Source organism: Hypanus sabinus, chromosome 5, assembly GCF_030144855.1.
Source record: "Hypanus sabinus isolate sHypSab1 chromosome 5, sHypSab1.hap1, whole genome shotgun sequence".
Taxonomy (NCBI): Eukaryota; Metazoa; Chordata; class Chondrichthyes; order Myliobatiformes; family Dasyatidae; genus Hypanus; species Hypanus sabinus.
This window is the reverse complement of record NC_082710.1, coordinates 31,511,449-31,536,702: the sequence shown is the minus strand read 5'-3', so window position 1 is coordinate 31,536,702 and position 25,254 is coordinate 31,511,449. Positions and strand designations below refer to the sequence as shown.

Genomic DNA, 25,254 nt, shown 5'->3' with positions numbered 1-25,254 from the left:
CCTTTTGCTCAATGGTAGCTGTGAGAAGATGGCATGGTCCAGACGATGGGGATCTCTGATTATAGATATATTTTAGGCTTTCCAATTATTTGTGTTTTTACTTGATGACTGATATTAATAACTAGAAAATCATGCACCAAAACTATCTGACTTTATGCTTATCTATTAGAAGTGAAATATTGAAAAATGATGCCTACTTTTCCATTTCTGGAACCAATGTTCTGAATTATAAACCAGATATAGCAGCATATAGTCATCAATCTAAGCCTTCAGTCTCTTAATCACCAGACATTTCCTACAGGAAGATGTAGAACCAAACAAAGTGCTCATCCACATTTTTTCCAAGAATGACGGGATGTGTTTGCAGTCAGAAAGACTTCAGTGAGTTTAATTTGACCGAAGAACAACAAAAGAGGGGAGGAATAGACATTCAATTTACTTTTTTAAAAATTGTAATTGTTGGCTAGAGCCAGTATACAATATGTTACCAATAAATAAAAACTACTTTCATGTGTCAACTTGCAAGAAGCTTCTGATCTTTTGATCATGAGAGCTCAAAATTGTAAAACCAACATCCATGCATGGGGTGAAATATCGCTTAGTTTCTCTCATCTTTATATGATCTCAACTGAAGTCAAGATTTGGTAAGTAAAACATTAATATTTTGGTCCACAGTCTATGTACAGCCTAAACCTCGTGGGGCACCATAAATGTTATCTGGAAATACCCTAGGCCATTTTGCCAATCTCCTCTACTCCATCACTCACAAAAAGAACCCAAGCACAGCAGAAATCAACCCTGCCATTCAATGATATGACGAGAGAGTAATAGAAACAATTAAATTACTAAATTCCTGACAACATGAATATTTATTGGATTAAAAAGCACAATATATTAATATTGTGCTTTTTAATCTAGTACATTAAATCTGCGATGGGGTGTATATTAATATTGCACTTAAGGGACTAAGACAAACAGTTTCATTATAGAAAAGGTTAACTTGTTAAATTCAAAACAATCTTATGAATGTATTTTTATTAATATTGTAGTTAATTAATTTTAAATACACTGAATATTTTTCTAGTTATAGAACAAATGCTAAAATTATTCATAGTATTCAACCATGCACACTTGAATGATAGCTATTTTTTAGCAGTAGTTATGAAGGGTCCCTTAGGAATGATGCACTCTTTGGAAAATGTGATGTTTTATTACAGAGGATTACCCAACAAAAGAATAGCTTACTTTTTCGCTTGCCCATCCCCCATTACATGCTTGCTTTGCAATCATACAGTTCAACATTCCTAAGTAGAAAAACATAAAGAAACAGAAGAAACTTCTGAGATGTTTTAAAAATTCAATTCCTACTAATTTTGAGTTTGAAATGTTGACAATTATAAAATATCTGTCTAAATGCAAGTGCTGGAAATAGAAAACAATATGGCCCAGAAATTTGATATTTTTATGCACTATATGATATGATTATGATGTAAAATCAATGATGAAATAATATCCAAAGCCAACAACTGTTAGATACTAAGTAGATAACTTCACTCACCACTGTTCCAAATTTATTCTATGATTTACAGATGTATTTTCAAATAATGTTCTCAATATTATTTCAGTTTGCATAGCTTTTCTTTTACACATTTGTGATGGTCAGTTTTTGTCCATTTTTGGTTTTTCATAAAATTCTATTGTATTTTTTTCTTCCCTGTAAGTGCCTGCAAGAAAAACCATCTCAAGGTAGGATGTGGTAACATGTTACATAAGTACTTCAATTATACATCTATTTTGAACTTTGAGCATTTGAATGCAACGTGTATTCAATTTAATTCTCATAATACAGAGCTTGGATATGCAATAATGGAACAGGGTAGGCTTCAGCCAATGATGCATGTCCAAACAGTGTGCAAGCTTGAGGTGTTTTTAAAGAAACAAGCCTAACCTTCAGTGTTGTTGAAGAATCCTTGACAGAAAACAACAATGGAGACACACAAGTAGAAGACCTTTCAACATCTTGCAGATGACACTTTCTTTTCTGATGAAGGGTCTCAGCCCTAACCTCCTCTGTAGATACCACATGACGGGCAAAGTTCCTCCAAAATACCATATATTTCTGTGAATTTCCAGCATCTGCAAACTCTCTTTTGTTTATGACACTTTCTACCTTTATATTTGGCGAGACACAGATGAATCTTCTTTGTGGGTGTCTACCTCCCCCCAACACCCCCTTGATACAATATCTGTGAATCAGGTCTTAGGTCACACCCCACAATGCTTTTCAGGAGCTTACTTAAGGATACCCAATATTTACAATAATCATTCCAGCTTAGCACTACTACTCGAAGAGCTCCAGCCACAAAGAAGTTTACATCACCGCTTTACTGTACATTGCAATATGAAGAAGGATTTTTAGTGCAATGTAGCAGAACACCAATGGTAATCAGTGACATTATTGACTTGGTGCTTAAGGCTGATTTATACTTGTGCATCGCACCTACTGCGTACCTACGCTGTACCCTATGCTGTCCACCTCTCCAGAAAAGTTACTCGCGCATCGTAGCAATGCAGACTGCAACAACTGTGATTGGTCCGCTTGGTAGCATCGCATTTCCTCCTACGCATTTCTGTTTGCATCTTCTCCGCCATGTTTGTAGGCTGTATGTACTCCGATGTGAAATAGATGAACCAAATTGTCAAATCTACCTGCCGACATGCAAAAATGTTTGAATTGCATTTCCTCATCCATGTCTCTCACGAAGGAACTCAACACAGTGGCATAGATACCCCATCGTCAACTAGCATTCTGGCGCACACCAATGCATGCTCGCTACAAGGTAGAGTGACGCAGAAGTGAAAATCAGGGTTACGGCATAGGCTGCGGCCTATCCCATACGCACAAGTATAAATCAGCCTTTATTCTTAAGGTTTTACACTGCAATGGATAATGAAATCTTGGTTAAATTCAGGATTATTAGCAAAATGAATAAGGATACATTCCACAGGCCTAAATATACAGGGTAGATTTGATAATGACAAGAATACCATTTAATTTTAAAACTTTGCTGTTCGAAGGGCAGTTTAATATCTTAGGCTGAGCTGCTAACCACTGTTGGATTTTCAGGCAGCCCTGAATAAAATCCAATGCTTATTGCCTGAATATCAGATTAGAGTTTATTAGTGATTATTTAAATAGGCAAGCACAGTTCTGCGTATATGAAACCTACATTCATTTTCCCTGGGGAGAAAAGAAATACTGTAAATACTGATTCCATCCTTTTCTATATTCTGTTTTGCACTGATCTTCCATTCTGCTTTAGTAAATGCCTCTTTGTCATTGTGGCCCTCCTGGTGATAATGACTGACACTAATTATGATGTGTGGCATTGTAGTCTTAGCCTATGTCATTAATTTAACATTTCAGACTGGTCCTCGCAGTGAATGATAAATCAGATTTGTTCAGGGACAGCAATAACTGCACAGCTAGCCCTTCAGAGTACCAGTGTTCTCTGGACATGTTTAACTCAGTAGATTTATGAACAGTGACAATAACTTGCATCCATATTGCTTGTTTAATATACTTTTGTATAGACCCAGTTAGCCCAAAACCAAAACTAAGGCAAAAAAAATGTAATTCAAAGATTATGAGAGGAGATGGGTTTTAAAGAGCATTTATATGATCTCATATCTCACAATTTATTACAACATAAAAGCAAGCTATTTAACTCAGCCTGCTAATACCAACTCACAGAGCATTCACATAGGCGTTTTTCTCCTTACTCCTCTTATTTTCTGATAGTTTTCTCTGTCTTACGCACCCATTAACTCTCTCCCAGCACCCCCCCCCCCCGCCCCCCGTCTACCTGAAGTTGAAATGTTTATGAAAGACAGAGGGATTGAGGATGCTATGGATCTGATGGTAAAGATTATGACTTTGAGAGGTAGGCTGAGGATAGTATAATCCTCCTGAGATAAACTGAGGAATAAACTCATTGGTCTATAAAATCATAGGATTAACATTTTCCCCTTGCGTAATGGAAAGAAAAAGCGTAGCAAAATTAATTAAGTATTTTAATCATCTTCTCTCAGGGTGTGACTGAATATTCAGAATACCCAGTTTCCATCAATACAAAAAGATGCATTTGAAGTCACATTCCCAACACTTAAATCATTAATATAGTGATGATTTGTGGGCAATGAAGGGCCTTTGATGTAATTAGGAGAAACATCAGCTACTCAGAGGTGAATTGTATCTCTAAGTCTTCAGGTCAATTGCTCAATAATGATTGCTAGTGCAGGTCATCCCAAATAAATAACTTTGATAGCTGATCTGCTAATTAAAATTTGTCTGGTGGCTAGTGTTGCTTCATAATAACAACACAAGAGCACAAACTTCTAAAGATAAAAGATTTCAAGGTGTCACACGTTCATCAAAACACACAGTGAAATGCGTCATATGCGTCAATTTAAATCAGCATAGGCTGTGCTGTGCGCAGTCCACAAGTGTCACCATGGTTTTGCCATGAGAGTAGCTTGCTCATTACACTCTGATCCTGACTGTTCATCTTTGGAATGTGGGAGAAAGTGAAGAGGGCAAATGGAATGTTGGCCTTTGTTACAAGGGGAATTGAATACAAGAGCAAAGATGTTCTTTTGCATTTGTACAGGGCCCTGGTGAGACCACACCTGGAATATTGTGTACAGTTTTGGTCTCCAGGTTTAAGGAAGGACATTCTGGCAATTGAGGAAGTGCAGCGTAGATTCACTAGGTTGATTCCTGGGATGGCAGGGCTGTCGTACGCAGAGAGATTGGAGAGATTGGGCTTGTACACGCTGGAATTGAGGAGATTGAGAGGGGATCTGATTGAAACGTTTAAGATAATTAAAGGATTTGATAGGATTGAGGCAGGAAATATGTTCCAGATGTTGGGAGAGTCCAGTACCAGAGGGCATGGATTGAGAATAAGAGGTCAGTTATTTAAAACAGAGTTGAGGAAGAGTTGTGGAGGTGTGGAATGCACTGCCTCGGAAGACAGTGGAGGCCAATTCTCTGGATGCTTTCAAGAAGGAGCTGGATAGATATCTGATGGATAGGGGAATCAAGGGATATGGGGACAAGGCAGGGAATGGGTATTGATAGTGAATGATCAGCCATGATCTCAGAATGGCGGTGCAGACTCGAGGGGCCAAATGGTCTACTTCTGCACCTATTGTCTATTGTCTATTGTCTAAACTATCATGGTCACGAGGAAAACATACACACTTCTTACAGACATAACAGTAACTGAATCCCAATCTTACAGCTGGCACTGTAAAGCGCTGTACTGGGCCGTTCATGTGCATTCTGTGAGGGCTCATATGGAAGTCATATATTTGCACATTATCATCTGCTCACCATTACTAACATTATATATGTTAGCTCTCAGTGTTTTCGCTAATCAAGGCTCCTGGCACAAATACAACGGAAGGTTTTCTTTTGTGCAGTATATATAATTAAATTGTAAATGAATGTTTTATAAATGTTTCCATAATTAATGCCCACAGTGTCACGTTTACTGTTCTAAATTTTGAATAGGTCAGCGGTCATTGATTTTTTTTTAACAAAACAGTTTGATTAATTGTTTTTTTCTTAAGTAAAGAAAGGTACACTTCTTACATGCTAGGTCAGCCATTCATTAAATATGTTATCAGCCTCACAATACAGCTTTGATCAGTTATTAAACACTTGCTAAGGAATATATATTGTGCAGTTAGCTTAACAGGTGTAGTTAAAATTTGATGAATGGAGGAGTATATTGGCCTGGAAAACCATAGACTTTAACCTAGAATGACAAATAAATAAACAAGGTATGAAACAACCACCACAACCTTCTAGTAGCAGCACAAACATACACGCTTAATTATGTCCCTGTAATTCTGCTCATTAATAAAAACACCTAATCAGCCAATCATGTGGCAGCAACTTGATGTATAAAAGCATGCAGACATGGTCAAGAGGCTTGGTTGTCGTTCAGACCACACATCAGAATGGGGAAGGAATGTAATCTAAGTGACTTCAACCATGGAATGATTGTTGGTGCCAGACAGGGTGGTTTGAGTATCTCAGAAAATGCTGATCTCCTGGGAATTTCATGCACAACAGCCTCTAGAACTTACAGGGAATGGTGTAATAAACCAAAAAGAAAAATCCTAAGAGCTGAGAGTGGCAGCTCTGTGGGTGAAAGTGCGTTGTTAATAAGAGGGCAAAAGAGAATAGCCACACTGTTGCAAATTGACAGCAAGGTTCCAGTAACTCAAATAACCATGCAATACAACAGTGGTGTGCAGAAGAGCATCTCAGAATTCACAGCATGTCGAACCTTAAAGCGGGTGGACTACAGCTTTATTCAGAGGTATCTAATAAAGTATAGATCATCTTAACACCAGACATTTACTAAATGAGTTGATCACCAAAATTAATAGAAAGCTATGGCTTATCAGACATTGGGAGTGGGATTTCCACAGGGGTACATTCCGCAGTCTACAGCACTCATGTGAGTCATGGTGCTGAGTAAATGATCACTGAAGGGATCCAGTTTCAGAAAAGGGGAAAGCCAACAGCAAGGGATACTAATAACTTTTTGGTGCCTTCTGAAGCAACATTCCTAGCCCCTGTGGTTACTTTCCCTGGGAGCTTCAAAAAGGCAAGTTTAAATTCCAAATGAGCAGGAGGTTAGTTGCAGGAACACCTAAGCTACACCTGGAATTTTGTGTTCCATTCTGGTCACCCTGCACTAGGAAAAAAAGCCAATAGGACTTTATTTTGTTATATGTTGGAAAGTGAGAGGTACTTTAAAGAGTGATAAAGTCATGACAGGAATCAATAGGGTGAACGCCTACAAACTTTTCCTCATATTTGAACAATCAGCAACTAGAATCCATAGGATTAGGGTGAGAGGAGAAAGATTTAATAGGAATCTGAGGGGCAACTTTTTTGCACATATGGAATCAGCTACTGGAGGAAGTTCTCTAAGAAGACCAGAACCTTGTCATGGTTTGGAGGCTTGTGTGCATCAATGGTCCGGAGACATGAGCTGGCCGGAGTCAGGCCTTTATGCTTTGGCTCTTAGTAGGGTCACCCATGCCAAACAGGTCAAAGGGTAGAGGCCAGACCAAGAGTTCTCCAGCAGTCCTCCAGGTTCGGGAGTTCAGCACAGGGCTAACAATCCTGACTGGTAAAACAAAATTGTTACGGAAACTGCAATGAAAAATCCATCTACATCTGAGCATGACGATATTCCTGAGTCTCCACCCAGGACTTGTATGACTGACAGTAGTGAAAACTGAGCTACTGATACAATGAAGGAAGCCCTGAACACCATTAGATATGGAGGACCTTCACTGCAGCCTTAAATGCCAATGGCGTAACAGGCAGAAGCTACTAGAGGAAGTGTTTGAAGCAAGTGCATTAACAATATTTAAAGGACATTTGGACTAGTAGGTGTATAGGAAAGGTTCAGGGGAATATGGGTAAATTATGGGCAAATGGGTCTAGCTTAATCTTCCTTGGCAAGGACAGGCTGGGGCAAACAGCCAATTTCCATGAAGTGTGTCTTATAATTCCTTCATGTTCTTATCTCAATACACATCCATGGCTACAGATTCACTTTCCACCATATATCCCAGAAGGAAAATCAAAATAGTTTCCTCATTCGGTCCCCAGGCTAAGGACGACTCAGTCACAGTGATATCATTGGAGTAGACTATATAAGGATTTTCAAAAAGTTGATAAACTGAATGATTGGTTCTTGTTACAAACTTGACAGAGATGGCTTTTGATATCAAATGATCTCAATGCTGATTATTGTCCCTTCTTTATTTTTAAGTTGCAATCCTCCAGTTTCAAAAGAGCAGGTACAAACTCTGAAAGGAGCTCACCAAGCAGGAGACTGGCAGCAATCTAATTTTAATTGTCCATGCCTTAAGATTTGACAGATGCTGTAAGTGGTCCTCCCTGATACCTTCAATCTGCATTCAGTCTGAGCCATATCAGGATGGAGTCATTCTAGCAAAGATTTGTACAACAACATCAATAATTCCTTCTCAAAGTACTGCTTCTAGTTTTAAAAATATTATCCTGCCTGGATGGGTTCAGCAAACAACACATTTAGTGTGTAGCAGGAAGTACAACATGCACTGGTTATACATCATCCTTATGCCTCAGTTGAAGTCATAAGCATCTAGGAAAGACAGTTCTACTTATAATTGCTAACTAGAGAAAACCTGCAGATGCTGGAAATCCACACAAAATGCTGGAGGAACTCATCAGACCAGGCAGCATCTATGAAAATTAGTATAGTGGGTGTTACAGTCCTGCTGAAGGGTGTCAGCCTGAAATGTTGACGGTAATCTTTTTCATTGATGCTGCCTGGCCTGCTGAGTTCCTCCAGCATTTTATGTGTGTTGCTTATAATTGCTATTCCTTCTGCAAGCTGAACCATTTTCAAGACATCAATTAACTTTTTAAAGATAAAGATAATTATATTAATTTCACAATGTGACCTCATTAATAATTAATAGATAGTTGAAAATATCCTTTTGGTACTGTTTTCAGAAGCACATATGTATTCAGTGCAAGTTATTCTGAACAGGTGTCCATTAATACGAAGGTGAATGATCAGTAACCTTACCAAATGTTAGTTATTTTTTCACATTGGCAATAGAAATGGTTGCGTGTTCCTCGCTTTCTGTTAAAATGTTCTTATCTTAAAGTTATTAACTTCAAAATGTCTGTTATGCTTTAACTATCTGTCAAGAAGTTCAAATCACAGTGATTGCTGTTCATTTCTTCATTCTTGTCAGTCATATATCCCCAGACCTTTGCATTATTATAATACATCTTATAAAATAGTAGTGACCAAGTCTTTGTGAAACTTTATATGTGCAAATATCCTTGTTCAACCTTCCCCAGACTTTTTGATGCAATAAAGTCAGCTGAAATATATTCACAATCACTGCCTGTTCATTCATTACCCATGCTCCCTAATCCTCATTATCTTCCAATTAAACAGAACATCAATATTAGGATTTTCTTTCTTATTATTAAACCCCAACATCAACACTCATCTCTGATTTGTCTAGACCAAAAACCCCATGAAATATCTTCTCCACTCTAAAATTCCCTCCCTAAAGTTTTAGTCCCCACCTTAAAGCTTTCAATCCTTCCTTACTTTCATTCAAAGAACATTCTTAAAATCTAGCTCATAGCCTATCTGTTTTACATGTATTGATATAAATGTTTTGGTTAGTAACACACTTGGGAACTGTCTTCAGATACCTTACCATGTTAAAGTCACAGTAACAATAAAACTTGTCATTGAGGCTGTCATATCACAAATACCTTATAAAGTAAATGATTGTGGAACTACACGCACAATCCTGTAAAATTCCAATATTTCTATACTCACCTTATACTTACGACTGTGAGTATGCAATATTTAAGTTTGCTGATGACAATGCTGTCATAGGCCAAAGCAACATATAGGAAAGAGACTGAAAATCTGGCTGAATAATGACATCAGGAGGAGGAAATCAGAGGTCCATGACCCAGTCCTTTTCGGAGGCTCAGAGGAGGAGGGGTTCAGCAACTTTAAATTCCTCGGTGTTATCATTTCAGAGGATCTCTCCTAGGCATGTAAGTGCCATAATAAATGAAGTACGGCAGTATCTCAACTTCCTTTCATATTTACAAAAATTTACCATGGCATCTAAAACTCTGACAAACTCTATAGCTATATGATGGAGAGTATATTGATTGGTTGCATCATGGCTTGGTATGGAAACACCAAAACCCTTGAATGGAAATTGTACAAAAGGTCACGGATATGGCCCAGTTCATCACAGGTTAAGCCCTTACCACCATTGAGCACGTCTACACGGAGCGCTGTTGGAGGAAAGCAACATCCATCATTAAGGACCTCTACCATCCAGGTCATGCTCTCTTCTCACTGCTGCCATCAGAAAGAAGATACAGGAGCCTCAGAACCCACAGAGGCAGGTTCAAGAACAGTTATTATGCCCCCAACCATCAGGGTCTTGAACCAGAGAGGATAACTTGATTCAACTTCACTCGCCCCATCACTGAACTAGTCACACAAACTATGGACTCTTCAAGGACTCTTCATCTCATGTTCTTGATTTTTATTGCTTATTTATTATTTTTTAATGATTTATGTATTTTAAGGTACTTACTATGTTTTTATTATTTCCTTTCTTTTCTTCATTTGTATTTGCATAATTAGTTGTTTGTCTGTTCTGTTGGGTACGGTCCTTCATTGATTCTATCAGGTTTCTTGGAATTACTGTGCATGCCCACAAGAAAACGAATTTCAGGGTTGTACATGGTATGATATATTGTGATAATAAATTTACTTGAAATTTGAACTTTAATTCTGAGTCAGAATATATTGACCGCAGTGAACTGCCACACTCAGAGCATCAACCTTTCGTGTGTCCACTTGTTGTCATCTGTTGGACCAGTCCAAGTAGTAAGGCACCGTATGGTGGAGACAGAAATACCGGGATGCATTGGGAGGCCAGGAACATGGGGTGGTGACAGGAATATCGGGATGCAATGGGAAGCCAGGAACATGGGGTGGTGGGAGAGCCTCAGAAGTTAATTTTTTTCTTCAATTTTCATGGCCTGCAAATCTAATCTCCATTGGCTATAAAAGCTGAACGCTGTATTAAAGGTTATTAAAATAAATAATTACAAAGTTATAAAATGATTACATATTAATAATAATAAAATGAAATCACTTAAAACATTTTAAAGCAATTAGAACATTGAAGCGCTCACAAGTAATTCAAGAAGTACTTAGCATTTCCTTTTGCAATTACTCTGCATTTATTGGTATTGGAATTGGTTTATTATTGTGACGTGAAAGATACAAGGAAACACTTGTCTTGCATACTTTTCATGCAGAACAGCTCATTACATACTGCATTGAGGTAGAACAAGGTAAACCATAACAATGCAGAATGAAGTGTAAATGAATGGGCCCTTTGTTTCTGCACCAAGTCTAATCTGGTGAAGTTTCAGTGACCGATTTTGCAGTGTAACTGCTGGGGGATTGAAACAAGTTGGCATTCCATTACTGGACACTTTACAGAAGCCAATCTTGAACTACAGCTGGGAAATCAACAGTGGAGCTCAATTGGACTTCTGTGGATATTTATTTTCCATAATTATGGAAAGGTAAATTTCAGAGTGCAATTGCTGACTTTTCTCAAAATATTTCACTCTAAAGCATGAGTTATATGACTCTCATTCATTGTTTTAAGCTCTTCTCTAAGAAGAAAACTTATATTACTTTGCAAACTATGGTGACCTTGGAAACACTGTGCAACTTTGAAGGTGTGAAATGTTCCACATAAGATTGTAAAGAAATTTCCTCACTGTAGATGCTGCTAATAGACAGATAGCATTCACATTTATGCTGCAATATATTTTACCAGCATCAGATAAAATTTTCTGACTCCAGCAGAATTCTTGCATTTGCAGAGTCCATATAATATTTACTAGAAACTTCTTTACTGCATCCCGTATCAGCGATATCTATAGACATGAAAAAATATTTCAAATCGAACTTGAACTTGGGGAAAATTAATGTTAACAAATCACTATCTTTATTAGACTGTAAGGCCATAAGATATAGGAGCAGAATTAGGCCATTTAGCCCATTGAATCTGCTCCACCATTTCATCATGGCTGCTCCATGTACCTCTCAGCCCCAATTTCCTGCCTTCTCCACATATCCATTCAAGCCCTGATTAATCAAAAACGTATCAATTTTTTGTCTTAAATATAACCAATGACTTGGCCTTCACAGCCACCTGCATCAACAAATTCCACAGATACACCACTCTCTGGCTAAAGATATTCCTCCTCACCTCTTTTCTAAATGGATGTTGTTCTATTTTGAGGCTGTGTCCTCTGGTCAGACTCACCCATCACAGAAGACATCCTCACCACATCCACTCTATTTATTTGTTTATTTATTTTGCGCTCAGCTCAATTTTCTTTAACATAATCTTCATAACATTTCTTTGACAATCATCCTGTTTGATGTGCACGCCCATTGTTTGTGAGGAGAACCCTGGATAATCTACAGACATCCTAGTTTGAGGTAGCCACTAACTTGTGTGCAGATGAATTTGCACTAATCAGGACTTGTATCCTGGCCTGTTGATTAGTGAAACAATCTAATGGCTTTGGAAATGTAGCTGGCATTATGAGCTTAATGTTACATGACAACCTGACTTGACAGGTCTACCTAAAGCAAAAATAAGCAGCCTACTTTCATGTCTATGACTGAGTGCAAAAGAAAATTTAAGACAGATGAAAATCCTTTCAGAAAAGAAAATCAACGGTGAAATCCTCAGAGCAGCAGGGTGTTCTGAATTATGAATCCCAAATAAAATAAAGTATCAAAACAATAGATTTGCCATCAAAACCTTGGATCTTTCCAAGAACTATCAATCAGCAGCTCTGGAGCAAGATACAATAATATATTTTTTCTCACCATGCAACTAAAGCTAACATGCAGAATGGTCAAAAGAATTTAGTGCAACAATGCTCCAAACCTCGCTTCTTATCCCCTCCATTGCATCTCCCCGAGTCACCAGCTGAGACAAGGTTTCTACTTTAGCAACTGTAAAAACTTTTTCTGAGAACAAATGTTGATTCTCATTTCTGCAGGTTCATTTCAAATTTTCAAAGTTCAAAGTAAATTTATAATCAAAGTGCATACATGTCATCATTTACAACCCTGAGTTTCATTTTCTCGTGGGCTTCCACAGTATATGCAAGAAGCACAATAGAATCAGTGAAAGACTACAACCAACAGCATGGACAACAACCAATGTGTAAAAAAAAACAAGCTATGCAGATGTAAAGAGAAAGAAAGAAAGAAAGAAAATAATAATAATAATAATGGTAAATAAATAAGCAATAAATATCAAGAACATAGGATGAAGAGCCCTTGAAAGGATGAACCCAGTTTAGTGGGAACAGTTCAGTGATGAGGCGAGTGATGTTGAGTGAAGTTAAACCCCAGTTCAAGAGCCTGGTCTTTGCCCACCCTACATACAACCTTCCCTTTTCCTCTAAGTGTTTTCTTTAATTCCTTCTGACTATCCTTCCTTTCTCACTCTCTTCCTTCAACAGATTTATTTCCTCATATTTCCTCTTCCCATCTCTTTTCTTTCCTTCTTACTCCCCAGTCCCTCCTTGCCATCTACTTCCTAATTCTCTTTTTATTCCAGTCTCTTCTCTTCAACTTTTCTTCTTATTCTCCCATGCCATTTCTTTCCCTTCACTCCTCTAGCTCTCCTTTTCTCTTCTTCCTCTATCCTCTCATTTACTCTCATATCCTTACACACATTATTGCCCTTCCCTTTCTCCCTCTCCTTCCCCCATCATCTCAGAATCAGGATTTGGTTTATTATTGTCACGGTCCTGATTGTTTATTCCCTAATTTCCTCTGATAGTGCCACGGTTCCGACCGTTAATTTCCCAGTTGATTCTAATTTTCTTTGATGACGGCACACGTGGCTTCCATCAGGACCTACAGTATAAGAACCCCGGCATTACAAACTCTAGTTGCCAGATCGTTGGTTTTACCTGTGTGGTGATTAACGTTTCCTGGCCGCGTAGAACCGTCTGTTCTAAGTTTTACTCCAGTTTCAGGGTTTACCTAGGAAACCCCGTCTCTCCGTGTCTAGGCTCTTCCTGTTTGCTGTTCAATGTTCACGTCTGCGTAAGCATCCTAACTCAATCTCCGTGCTGTGTCCTGCACTTGGGTTCACTTCATTCACTCCTTGTAACAATTGTTGCTGACGTATGTTGTGATATTTGTTGTTTTGTGGCAGCAGTACAGCGCAAGACATAAAAAAAAGACTTAAGTTACAATGAAAAATAATATAAATAAATAGTTCAAAAGAGGAATAGTGAAATGCCGTTCATGTGTTTATGGACCATTCAGAAATCTGATGAAGGAGGGAAAAAGCTGGTCTTAAAATGTTTTTATGCATCTTCAAGCTCCTGTACCTCTTCCTTGGTGGTTGTAATGAGAAGAGGGTGTGTTCCAGATGGTAAGGGTACTTAAATAGATGCCACATTCTTTAGATACTGCCTTTTGAGAACGACCTCGATGGTGGGCAGGCTTGTGGCTGTGGCACAGCTGACTGAGTCTATAGCCCTCTGCAGTCTCTTCTTCTCCGCCTTGCGGCTCAGTCACCTCACTGTTCTCTCTCCATTTTAACCCGGAGATTGCTCAGATCCTGATCTCACCCAAACCTAGCAATGCCAGTGTTTCCATTGCATCAACATTAAGAAAATGAAAAAGAAGGCACCTAGAAATTTTCCAGCTAATGCGATTCACTATGGTTATTAGACCCTAAGCAATTTTGATTTTAGCAATTCATACAATGGATATCTTGACAGTAGCATTACATGCTATTTAAAAATTTGCAAGTTATTCAAATTCACCTATATGTCTTGTCATAGCAAAACAGCAGCTGTCTTCTCAGCTGCATAAAGATATGAAATTAAACTAGAAATATGATTCCAATAAATCCATTTTTATTAAAGTCTAGAAATTACCTGATTTTTTTGTAGATGGAATATATCCATTGTCGTTATTTTTTTCCAATGACACAAAAGACACACTCTTCTGCTCACATTCATTCTCTATTGTATCTCAGTGAAGTTCATTCAAATGTTTCGCTTTGCTCATTTAAGTTATGTCAGACAACAAAGGAAACACAGTTGACAAGGTGCATAGGGAAGAAGAAAGTAATTTTTTGTTTAAATATTTTAAAAATTGTCAGGCATTAGCTCATTCCTTGAGTGTTTCTTGAAAGTGTATCAACAGCTTATTAAATCTGTTCATCATTGTTTAACAAAATCCTATTCTTATCTGATGGTCACATAAAAACACTTTCAATGTCAATTACTGGATGAGTATCAGAAATATTAGAGATATTTCTTCTTCTTAAAAAGTGAGGTAGGCTTTGAATATACTTGCTGCTACCTCTTTGCTACCTTGCTAAGTTGGCATGTCAATCCTGTGGATAATTCCATTAAGTAATACAACTTCTTAATGGTCCATGGAGAATCTAAAGAAAATTTTCTCTCCTGACAGCTCAGGAGGTTGTACAGATAATATATCTACACCTTTAAATCGAGCAATCTGCTCACTGAGAAATTTTGTATGAATTAGAGTATCACTGATAATATAAGAATTTGTGACAGATGTATTATTCACAGAAAGAAATGTTCCATGGAAGGTACTGAACGATGGACCTCTGAGCTAACTCAGTATTATTAAAATTGCAATAATTTGACAAGTAAAAGTCAATATTCATGCAACCAGTAAACAGTGTAATTTTGTTCCTATGGCAACCAAAGGTGCTTCTAGAAGCAAATAAGCTGGCTGTCAATTAAGTCTGTGATGATAGTGGTGTTTGGAGCTCTGCGTCATTTCATACAATTTTATAGCTTCTCTGTGAGTCCTCACATATTGATAGCCCCAATCAATGTTTGGTGCTGACAGAGATTCTGAAAGCATTGAAGAATGGATGCAATTTACTGCTATAGCCTAAGAGGACAGATAAATGCTACAAAATTTGCCTCTGTCATCTGCATTGGTTGTGTAAAACTCTCATATTTTTATTAGCTCCTATTGTATTATGTCTGTAATCAGTTAAGCAGTGAACAAACCTGACAGAGAGATAATGTGCAAGCATTTGCAATTGATTTTCTTTGTGAATTTCATTGCATTTTCTCACAGTAACTCATTTACTTGGACATGATTGTTGCAGAGCTGAGCCTGATTAAATGCAATCAAACTGCTTTAGCTTGCAGGCCTGAGTAATTTAAAATCCTCCATATGCAGCAATAACTGTTAATAACTGTCATTCGAACACTACATTGAAATAAGGTCAGGAACCACAGAAGAAAATGTAAACAATCCCACCTTGTTTAAAATATAGAAGGTGAGTCTTATGGTCATTGTAGGATTTCATTATTAGTGTATATTCTAAAAATGATTGAAGGATACTATTGTGATTTTTAAGGAAATGTTTGAAGGCATAGAAGAGCAAGAGGCCTTGTCACTCACAAGTATTGTAATAGTGTATCCCAACACAATTTATATAACTGTGTTTGAGCTTATGAACAAAAGAAAAGGAATATAACAAATCTTTTCCGTAAAGAAGATAATGATGCTTTTGAATTTGAGGAGGACCAAGCATTAAATGCAATCAAATTGGAGGCCTGGATAATTTAAGATCTTCCATAATCAGCAATATCTGTAGGCTAATGCACACAATGGTAATTGGAAGGGAAACATAATGGTGCATAATATTTGAACAATGGATCTTAGATGAATTGAAGTTCACAGAGGCAGCAAGATGGGATGCTGCCCAGAAGAATGTTTATATGATTAAAGGAAGTTTTAAAATCCGAAATAAGGTGGTTTTCAAAGGTATAGAAAATGAAGATCCCAAAATACTCAAACCTGATTCCAACACTGCTTATTTCCAGTAATTGGCCATGATCAGACAGCCTGGCTGCTCAGTTAAATATTTTGTTTCGATTGCATGCCTTTCGTTCTTTCAGGGTTAAACCCTGGTTGATGATGCTTAATGAATGAAAGGTATAAGTGTCCTTACAGCTCTCGTTGTTTTCCTGCCACCAGGATCACTGGGTGAGAAGAAGTGTGATACTTGACGACTTAAGGTAAGAATAGGACTGATTTGAGATGGAAGATCATAAGATTTAGGGCATAGGAACAGGGCTAAGCCATTCAGCCCATCAAGTCTGCTCTGCCAGGTTGGACTTGTGGCACATTGACAAGGGATCATGGTCTACCCTATCACCTGCTTATCATTCTCTTGAGCCTTCTATAGCAAGAGGCTAACCAACCTGTCAATGCATTGACAAAATGGTACTTAAAGCTCAGAAATCTGCACAAACTTTGACCAAATGAAGGCACTTTCTGTACATGAACCATCCTGGAGATTCTATGTGGCACAAACATTTTAGGCCAGAAGTCAAATCTCTCTAGCAACGAAGATGCATCAAGATAACAAGACAAAACACAATGGAATTAAGGGAAGGAATCAATATACTAGATACTGCAAACCTCCAGTGCTTGGTGGATTCTGACCAAATAAAACATTTCCTTTTAATGACTGCATCATGTTTTAAATTAATAGGACTACGCCTTGGCCTATTATCCTCCCCTGTCTCTCCTAACAATCTAAATTCCCACATGCCATAGTTAAAGCCTAGATTCTGCATAATCTAACACTTTTCTAACTTCCCATTTAACCAAAAGTTTTAAATTTTTGATATTATAAATTTGAACACATACATAAGCAATATCAACAATATCAATATTCAAATAACTAAATGTATCTTTCTCTTTATTCTTCAAATAATTTATCTTCAACCATTCAATCTATCACATGATATGAGCATTTCCCACTTCCATAACATTCGTCCAAGACCAGCTTTGGATTCATTTGCATTATCTTTTGAATATAAGGTCATTTTCAGTTCATAAAAGACTATTTCCCAGAGGGAATCAAAGTCATCCAGAATGCTAATTCAGAAATGGGAACTACACAAATTAAATAAGCCATTAACTCTGTGTTAGATATCACAAGTTTTGCAACAAGAGAGTCAACCTTATCCCTAAAGTGTTATAATGACATGTAGACAAACATTTTGATAGTTGTAAAACCAGCTGCAGAATTAGAAGTATGGAGAGTCAGAAACTGTAGCTGTTGGGATGGGGATAACTTTATGTATAAAAATAATTGAAAATATTCACGTACTGAGAACAGTGTGAAAGTGTCAGGAAAAATAAAACTGGAATAATCTGAGTTTGAAGCCATGAACATTTAGGTTGAATAAAAGGTTCTTACAGCCTGTCAAAGGAAGTCTGTCATTTAAGTTAGAGTTTAGATGAGTTTAGCTGAGAAGATCATCTTCCCACTATCACGGAAATTTACACGACACGCTGCATCTGCAAAGGAAACAGCATTATGAAGGATCCCATGCACCCCTCATACAATCTCTTCTCCCTTCTGCCGTCTGTGAAAAGGCTTCAAAGCATTTGGGCTCTCACAACCAGACTATGTAACAGTTTCTTCCCCTAAGCTATCAGACTCCTCAATACCCAGAGCCTGGACTGACACCTTGCCCTATTGTCCTGTTTATTATTTATTGTAATGCCTGCACTGTTTTTGTGCATTTTACTCAGTCCTGTGTAGGTCTGTAGTCTAGTGTAGCTTTCTCCGTGTTGTTTTTTTTACGTAGTTCAGTCTAATTTTTGTACTGTGTTATGTAACACCATGGTCCTGAAAAACATTGTCTCATTTTTACTATGTACTGTACCAGCAGTTATGGTCAAAATGACAATATAAGTGACTTGACTTGACTTGACTTGAGATCATTAACAAAGACAGGGCCACAGAGGAAATCTGTTTTGGGATTTGCAAAGAAGTACGTTGTAGCATGGTGTCACACAAAATAGGGCTGAGACCAATTCAGCAATCCAAGTCCAATCCTGGTATCATCACTCTCCGAATGGAACTTGCATGTTCTCCTTGTGTCTGTATTGGCCCCCTCCAGTTTGCTCCAACATCCCAAAGACCTGCTGGTGGTCAAGTTAATCAGCCACTGTCAATTGCCCCTGTGATAGGTAGCTTGGAGGAGAATCAGGGCAGAGTGAGTGAACACTTGAGATAGAATAAGTTGGAGAATGAGACTGATGAAATTGTTGAGAGGTAGCAAATACCTGATAAGAAAATATTATGAAGTGTGTGCTTTTACTTAAAACTACTTTGTGTATATTAGTTTGCGACTGGCCTTGTGCCATGAGTGTGCATTTCAGTCCACCTCCTGAAAAGACAGAAGCCAATATTAATAGCAACTGCAAAACCCACTGGGACTTATTATGGTCCCTAGAAAATATAATCGCCCAACCTGAAATTTAGGTGCAGAGAAGGATGCTCTCCAAAACACAAGTAGTAAAAAGTAAAAAAGTCTTCTTCAGGAGCTCTCTTGAAGCATTAAATCTAAAAAATTGTTTTGTGTGGGCCTATGAACCTGTGCCAATTACCGTTTTATATTCCTTCGTACTATTTCGTTTTCCTTAATCTTTCTTATTTTCACCTCAGTTCATTATCTCCCAAATATAACCATTCACACCCTTCTCCTATTCATTATTTTAGACAGCTTTTCTTCCTCATTATACTTATCCTGAACTCCCCTCACCTCTGCTCCTGTTTTATTCATTTAAATCTCCAATCCACTATGTTATTTTCTCTTTACCATACTGATGATTTAATTTGATAATATGTTGCACATAAAGCTTTCTATTATCACAGAGCTCAACCCAGTGTCTAGAACTAATGACAACAAACAAATTAGTCTTGGGCATATTGCTACACATGCAAATTTTCTGTGCACAAATTGGCTGGTGGGTTTCCCATTTAACAACAATACCTGTACTACAAAAATAATTTGTAAGTTTTTAAGGATGGAAGATGCTATAGAAATGGGAGTTCTTCTTTCTTCATGCCCAACATTTGAAATCAGAATCAGATTTCTGATCACTGACATTTGACAAGAAATGTGCTGTTCTGGGGCAGCAGTGGAGTGCGGAGACATAAAAATCTAGAAAGGGAAATAGTGAGGTAGTGTTCATAGGTTCATGAAAACTGACAGAAGAGGGGAAGAGGCCTTAATGATGGATGCCACCTCCTTTAAGTAACGTGTTGAAGATGACCTCAGTGATGGGGAGGGTTGTGACCATGATGGAGCAGGCTGAGTTTACAACCCTCTGTAGTCCCTCACAATCCTCTGTATTGGAGCCTCCATACCAGGCTGTGATGCAACCAGTCAGAATGCTCTCTCCACTGTACATCTACAGAAGTCTGAAAGAGGATTTGATGACATGCCAAACCTCCTCAAACTCCTAACAAAGTAAAGATATTGGTGAAACACACACAAAATGCTGGTGGAACACAGCAGGTGATGCAGCACCTACAGGGAGAAGCACAGTCGACGTTTCGGGCCAAGACCCTTCGTCAGAGATGTTGGTGCATCTTCTTCGTGACTGCGTTGCGGTGTTGACACCCAGGAACTTGACTCCGCTCACTTTATCCACCTCTAATCCCTCAACAATGACTCTGTGTGTCCTCCCTTCTTTCCCTTGCTGAAGTCTACAATCAGCTCCTTGATCTTGCTGACACCAAGTATGAGGTTGTTTGTAACATCACAAGCAATTAATCTATCTCACTCCTATCACCATCTGAGAAAGCTACCAACAGTGATCTCATTGATTTCTAAGACGGACTTGAGCTGCGTCGAGCCACATAGTCATGAATTTGGAGAGAGGAAACACGCATCATTGAGGTGTTCCTATGTCAGCGAGGAGGGCAAGCACAACTGTCTGTTGATATGCTTACTTGCCGATGCCTAACTGGATTTGTTCATCCCTTGGAATGCAGTGATATCTCAGTGACACAATCACCAACATGTTGCATTTATGCCTGCTGCTGAAGTCTTTCGATTCTTTGAAATACCTTTTTCTCTCTGTCATAAGATCCGAAAGAAAAAAAATGTTTATTGATATTTGCAAAATGTCCAACTCCATTTGAAAGCCCCCAGCAAATAAAATAGTTCAAGCCTGCATTCAATATGACTTTGAAAACACTGGCATCAGCTGATACTTGGACCATAACGTCACACAAGTGCCTGGCAATAAATATCTTCAGAAATTTTCTAACCCACAATTTTGAGTTATTACCATTAACAAATACCATACCATCAAAACCTACCACCTCATTTGACACTTCTGAGGTTCTTGATTCACCTCATATCTTCCCGCCATTTCCTCCTCATAACAGCTCATCTTTCTGTCATCTGGAGAGCACACATTAGGACCATTGATGGAATTATTTCCATTTGTTTGGGCCAGCACTGTTCTGGCAGCTATCAAACAGCTTGGCAGTTCACACACAGGAGTTTCAGGATCAAACACCCAAAACACCAGGCTCCAGAAGGAGAAACACAAGGCACTACATATGCTTAATTCTAGAGCAAAGATCAAGCTGTTAGAGACCACAGCAGGTCAGTCAGGTCTCTGGATACAGAGGGACAGGTGACCTAACATGTCGACTCTATTCCTCTCTCTCTACAGCAGCTGCCTACTTTGGTGAATTGTTCTAGCAGCTCGTTTTTTTTTGCTTCAGAAGGCGAGACTTTATTCTGAGCTCTAGTACGGTAAGAAATTACCAAGCAGACATAGGGAAGATTCAATTACATGCTTTAAGACTTCTTAAAAAATAAGAAACATCCTCACTGACTCTTGGGAAATCCTGGCCAATGGTGCCTAAAGTGGAGATAATAAGAATTTGGAGTTTATGTATCAAATGTACACAGAGGCACTGCGTAAGTCACAGAAGCAGTATACCACCTCGCAACCAGAAAATAACTCCTTCATCAGATGCTCACAAAAAATGCTGGAGGAACTTTGCAGGTCAAGCAGCATCTATGGATATTTTGGGCTGAGAACCTTCTTCAGGATGGAAAGGAAGGGGGAAGGTGGCAGAATAAAAAGCTGGGGGAGGGTAAGGAGGACTCACCAGAAGGTGATAGGTGAAGCCAGGTGGTTGGGAAAGATAAAGGGATGGAGAAGAAGGAATCTGATAAGGTAGGAGAGTGGATCATGGGAGAGTGAAAAGAAGGAGAGGCTTCAGGTGGGGGGTGATAGGTAGGTGAGGAGAAGAGATAAGAGGCTAGAGTGGGGAATAGAAGAAGAGGATTCCAATATTGGCCACATTAAATAACTCAATTCACAAAACTAGTATGGAATAAGTCATCCTTACTCTCAAGTGAGTACCAAAGTTGAAGGCTCCTCGAGGACTTTGCATTGTGCTTGTTGTTACACTATGTTCTGTCCCTTTGACATTGCATTTGCGCAGAAGATGAGTCCAATCTCCTGAATCCTTGTGAAAAGGACAATAGCAATAGAAGTGCTGCATTAGAGTGAGAGAAGCTGAGATGTACAGGATGGTACAAATGTTCTGTTAAAAACAATCACAGTTTTTTACTATCCCAAAGAAAACAGACAAAAGAGCCAGTGAAAGCTTTGGAATAACTGTATAATTATCAGACTTCACAGTGACTGTGTCCTTGTAGGAAATCGTAAGAACAGTCTAATTAGTGAAATCAAGCAAAAAGTCCTCAGTAAATAGGATAGCATGTTTGGAGACAGAAATAGAGTTAATATATCAAATTAATTGCTTTCATCTGAACTAGGAAAATATAGAAAAGATATCTGCTTTTATTTGTAGAGAGCAGCAAGAAATGAAGGTGACAAGGGTGAGCCTGTGATAGTGATAATGTTTCTTGTAATGAATGCAATTGATGAAAAATTATAAACTAAAACCCTTGCCAAATCACATAACATCTTCTCAAAAGTTAAGCTGAAGCCAAAGCAGTGGAATGCATTAATGACTTTGATTTTCTGAGTCTCTTATGACATGGTTACTTATATCTTAATGAGTGAAAGTGAAATAGTAATGGCAAATCAGTGCAAAGTGTTCAATAATTCTGTAATTATTCTAGAATGTAATTTAGATCATTAACCTTTTCACCTGTCAGTGGCATTGATACAGATTTGGTTTGTATAAGACTAATTTACAGATTTTGTGCAGTTGACGGAACGTTGTTTCCTTTCCCAGCTAATTAATGATAATTCATTTGTAATTCCTGTTGTGCTGCAGTAAGCACATATGTGAGTCATTTGTTAAATCTCACGCAAGTCTGAAATGTTATTGGCTAATGCTCCAACAACCAAAAATTGAAAAAGACGGCAGAGCAAATGAATGTAATTGAATGATTTCCAAAGGAAAAAAAATGCAGTTTAAATCCAGATTTATGCTGGTCAAAGAATTAAGTGAATTCTGTGTATAACTGCAGCACATGGAATGATCTGCTAAACATTTTTTCTAAAATATTTCGTTTAACTTATAATAGTGTAATGTTCTAATGATGGTAATACAGATGTCATGGAAAATGTTGTAGAAATAAATATGCCAAAGGACATACCTCCATAGGAAGGTGACCACCTTTCTTTCATACAATCTAGAGGCACTGGGATTCTTTTATTTTTGTGACAGTGTACTTCAAAATCTGGCACAGAACAAGTTGGAAGAAAGAATTTCACTTTTCTCCAAACTCTTGAAGTACTTCACTTGACAACTAGGTAGCACTGATAAAGAGTATGACATGATTGTTAGTGGTTTAACATTGTTACATGGTTCTTTTTAACAGTTTTCGAAGATTACTGAGAAACTAGGTAAAATTGGGCACCTGCAGAGAGGATTTCAGGAAGATGCAAAAAGACCTTCGAGAGGAAAGCATGACAAAAGGTATATGAAGGGTAATCAGAGTGCCAAATGAAGAACTGAGACATTTATATGCAAAGAGATCGAAAGAGAAAAATCCAATAGGCGATCACGAGAGACCAAAACAAGCAGCAAAAAGAGCAGGGTGGCAGACAAACCAAAAGACAGTGACAGAAAGAGATCAATTTGTTCAGACTTGTTCAAGGCTTCAGTGGAGACATGAACAGATATACTCAATATTGCTCGTCTTTTTCATAATTTATTCCCACTGAACAGAATTTTCTTCCCATTTGCTAAATAGAGGGTCGGAAACTTCTGTAACTTTAAATAAATGCCAGTTGGTCAAAAAATTAATGCCAGTAGGTTGCTTTCACTATGAATGCTAGCAGGAGAGAACTGATGGGTAATAGAATCATTCACTCTGATTTCAGCCCATGTCTAGTTATGCACCCTTCCAGCAGAGATTACTCAGTGATAATGAGTAATGGTGAAGTGGTTATGGTGAAGAAAATTAAAAAATTATCCCAAGGAGCCAGGTATGGTTGCTAACGTTATTCAACTGAGATCACAGTTCAATGATCAGATTTGGGATCCTCTTGCTTTGTAAAGCTCAAGTGTGCTGAGCGGTTTGAGTTTGATGCTAAGCTTCTGAAAGAAAACCCACTCTATAGTGGTGTGTCTACAACGCCAATGCAGAGAGAGATTTTTGGTGCCAATAAATTATACAATAGTGACGTGACTTTTCAGCCTAAGTACACACATTTATTCAAATTGCACTGTAAGTTGCCATAACAGCTATTTTCTGGTAGTCAGCAACCTTGCACAGGAACCTTCAGGTTTTTTTTTCCCAGGCCATTTTTCACACATCTGATGGTTTGTTGTGCTAAATAGATGCTAATGTGTTTTGCATGTGCTGCTTATAATTTGTTTGTTAATGTGTGAAAGCTACTGAGTTTATTTTTGCAGTCCCATGGATTTTCATACTGCAGTCTATCATATCAGGACATAGCAAAGCAATCTGTTAGCTGGTGGATTATAAAATGAATCAATTTTGAGCTGCTGAATATTAAAGCTGTATAATGGTTTTGTGGTTTCAGGATGTAATAAATTATTTCCTTACTAATGTAAACAGAGCAATGTATCATTTATTAGAATATTATGTAGACTTGATAGGTCAGAATATTAAAATAACTGAACATCCTCATAAAATATTTGTACTCAGAAGTTCCACATTAGAAGTATTTGAATGGTGCACGTGCTGTGGGATAAAGACTGTTTTGGTCATTGGTACTTTATATCAAAACAAAGCTCCGACCAACAAAGCTTTGCACATGTCTAGACACTGGATTTGGTGGGGGGGGGGGGGGTAGACATTGGGTTGGCTCTCCTAGGGGGCTAAAAGTTTTTGCACGGTACTGTAGGGAGGGTGGGCTGGATTTGGAACAGGTCATGTGATGGTGAGGCTAATATGGGACATCACAACGTGCTAGGCCATTTTGAGATCAGGAAGGAGGTGGTGGTGGGCCCTTCGAAGATCATCAAGGCAGATACATCCCTAGGGCTTGATGGGATGTTGAAAGAGGCAAGAGGGGATTGCTGAGGTCTCAACTAAGATCATTGCATCCACACATTCCACAGGCAAGGTCCTGGAGGACTGGCAGTGTCCAATATAACCATATAACAATTACAGCACGGAAACAGGCCATCTCGGCCCTTCTAGTCCATGCTGAACCCTTACTCTCTCTTAGTCCCACCTACCTGAACTCAGCCCATGACCCT

At 38.3% G+C, this 25,254-nt stretch overlaps 1 long non-coding RNA gene across 1 annotated transcript in view; it reads left to right on the top strand.

The window, feature by feature from the left end:
* The window catches only part of LOC132393664 (uncharacterized), a 42,648-nt gene extending 18,122 nt beyond the window's left edge, over positions 1-24,526 (top strand). The window contains exons 2-3 of the long non-coding RNA XR_009512026.1: positions 16,746-16,786; positions 23,402-24,526. This is a non-coding gene — a long non-coding RNA (uncharacterized LOC132393664). The remainder of the gene's footprint in view (positions 1-16,745; positions 16,787-23,401) is intronic.
* Positions 24,527-25,254: the final 728 nt, after the last annotated feature.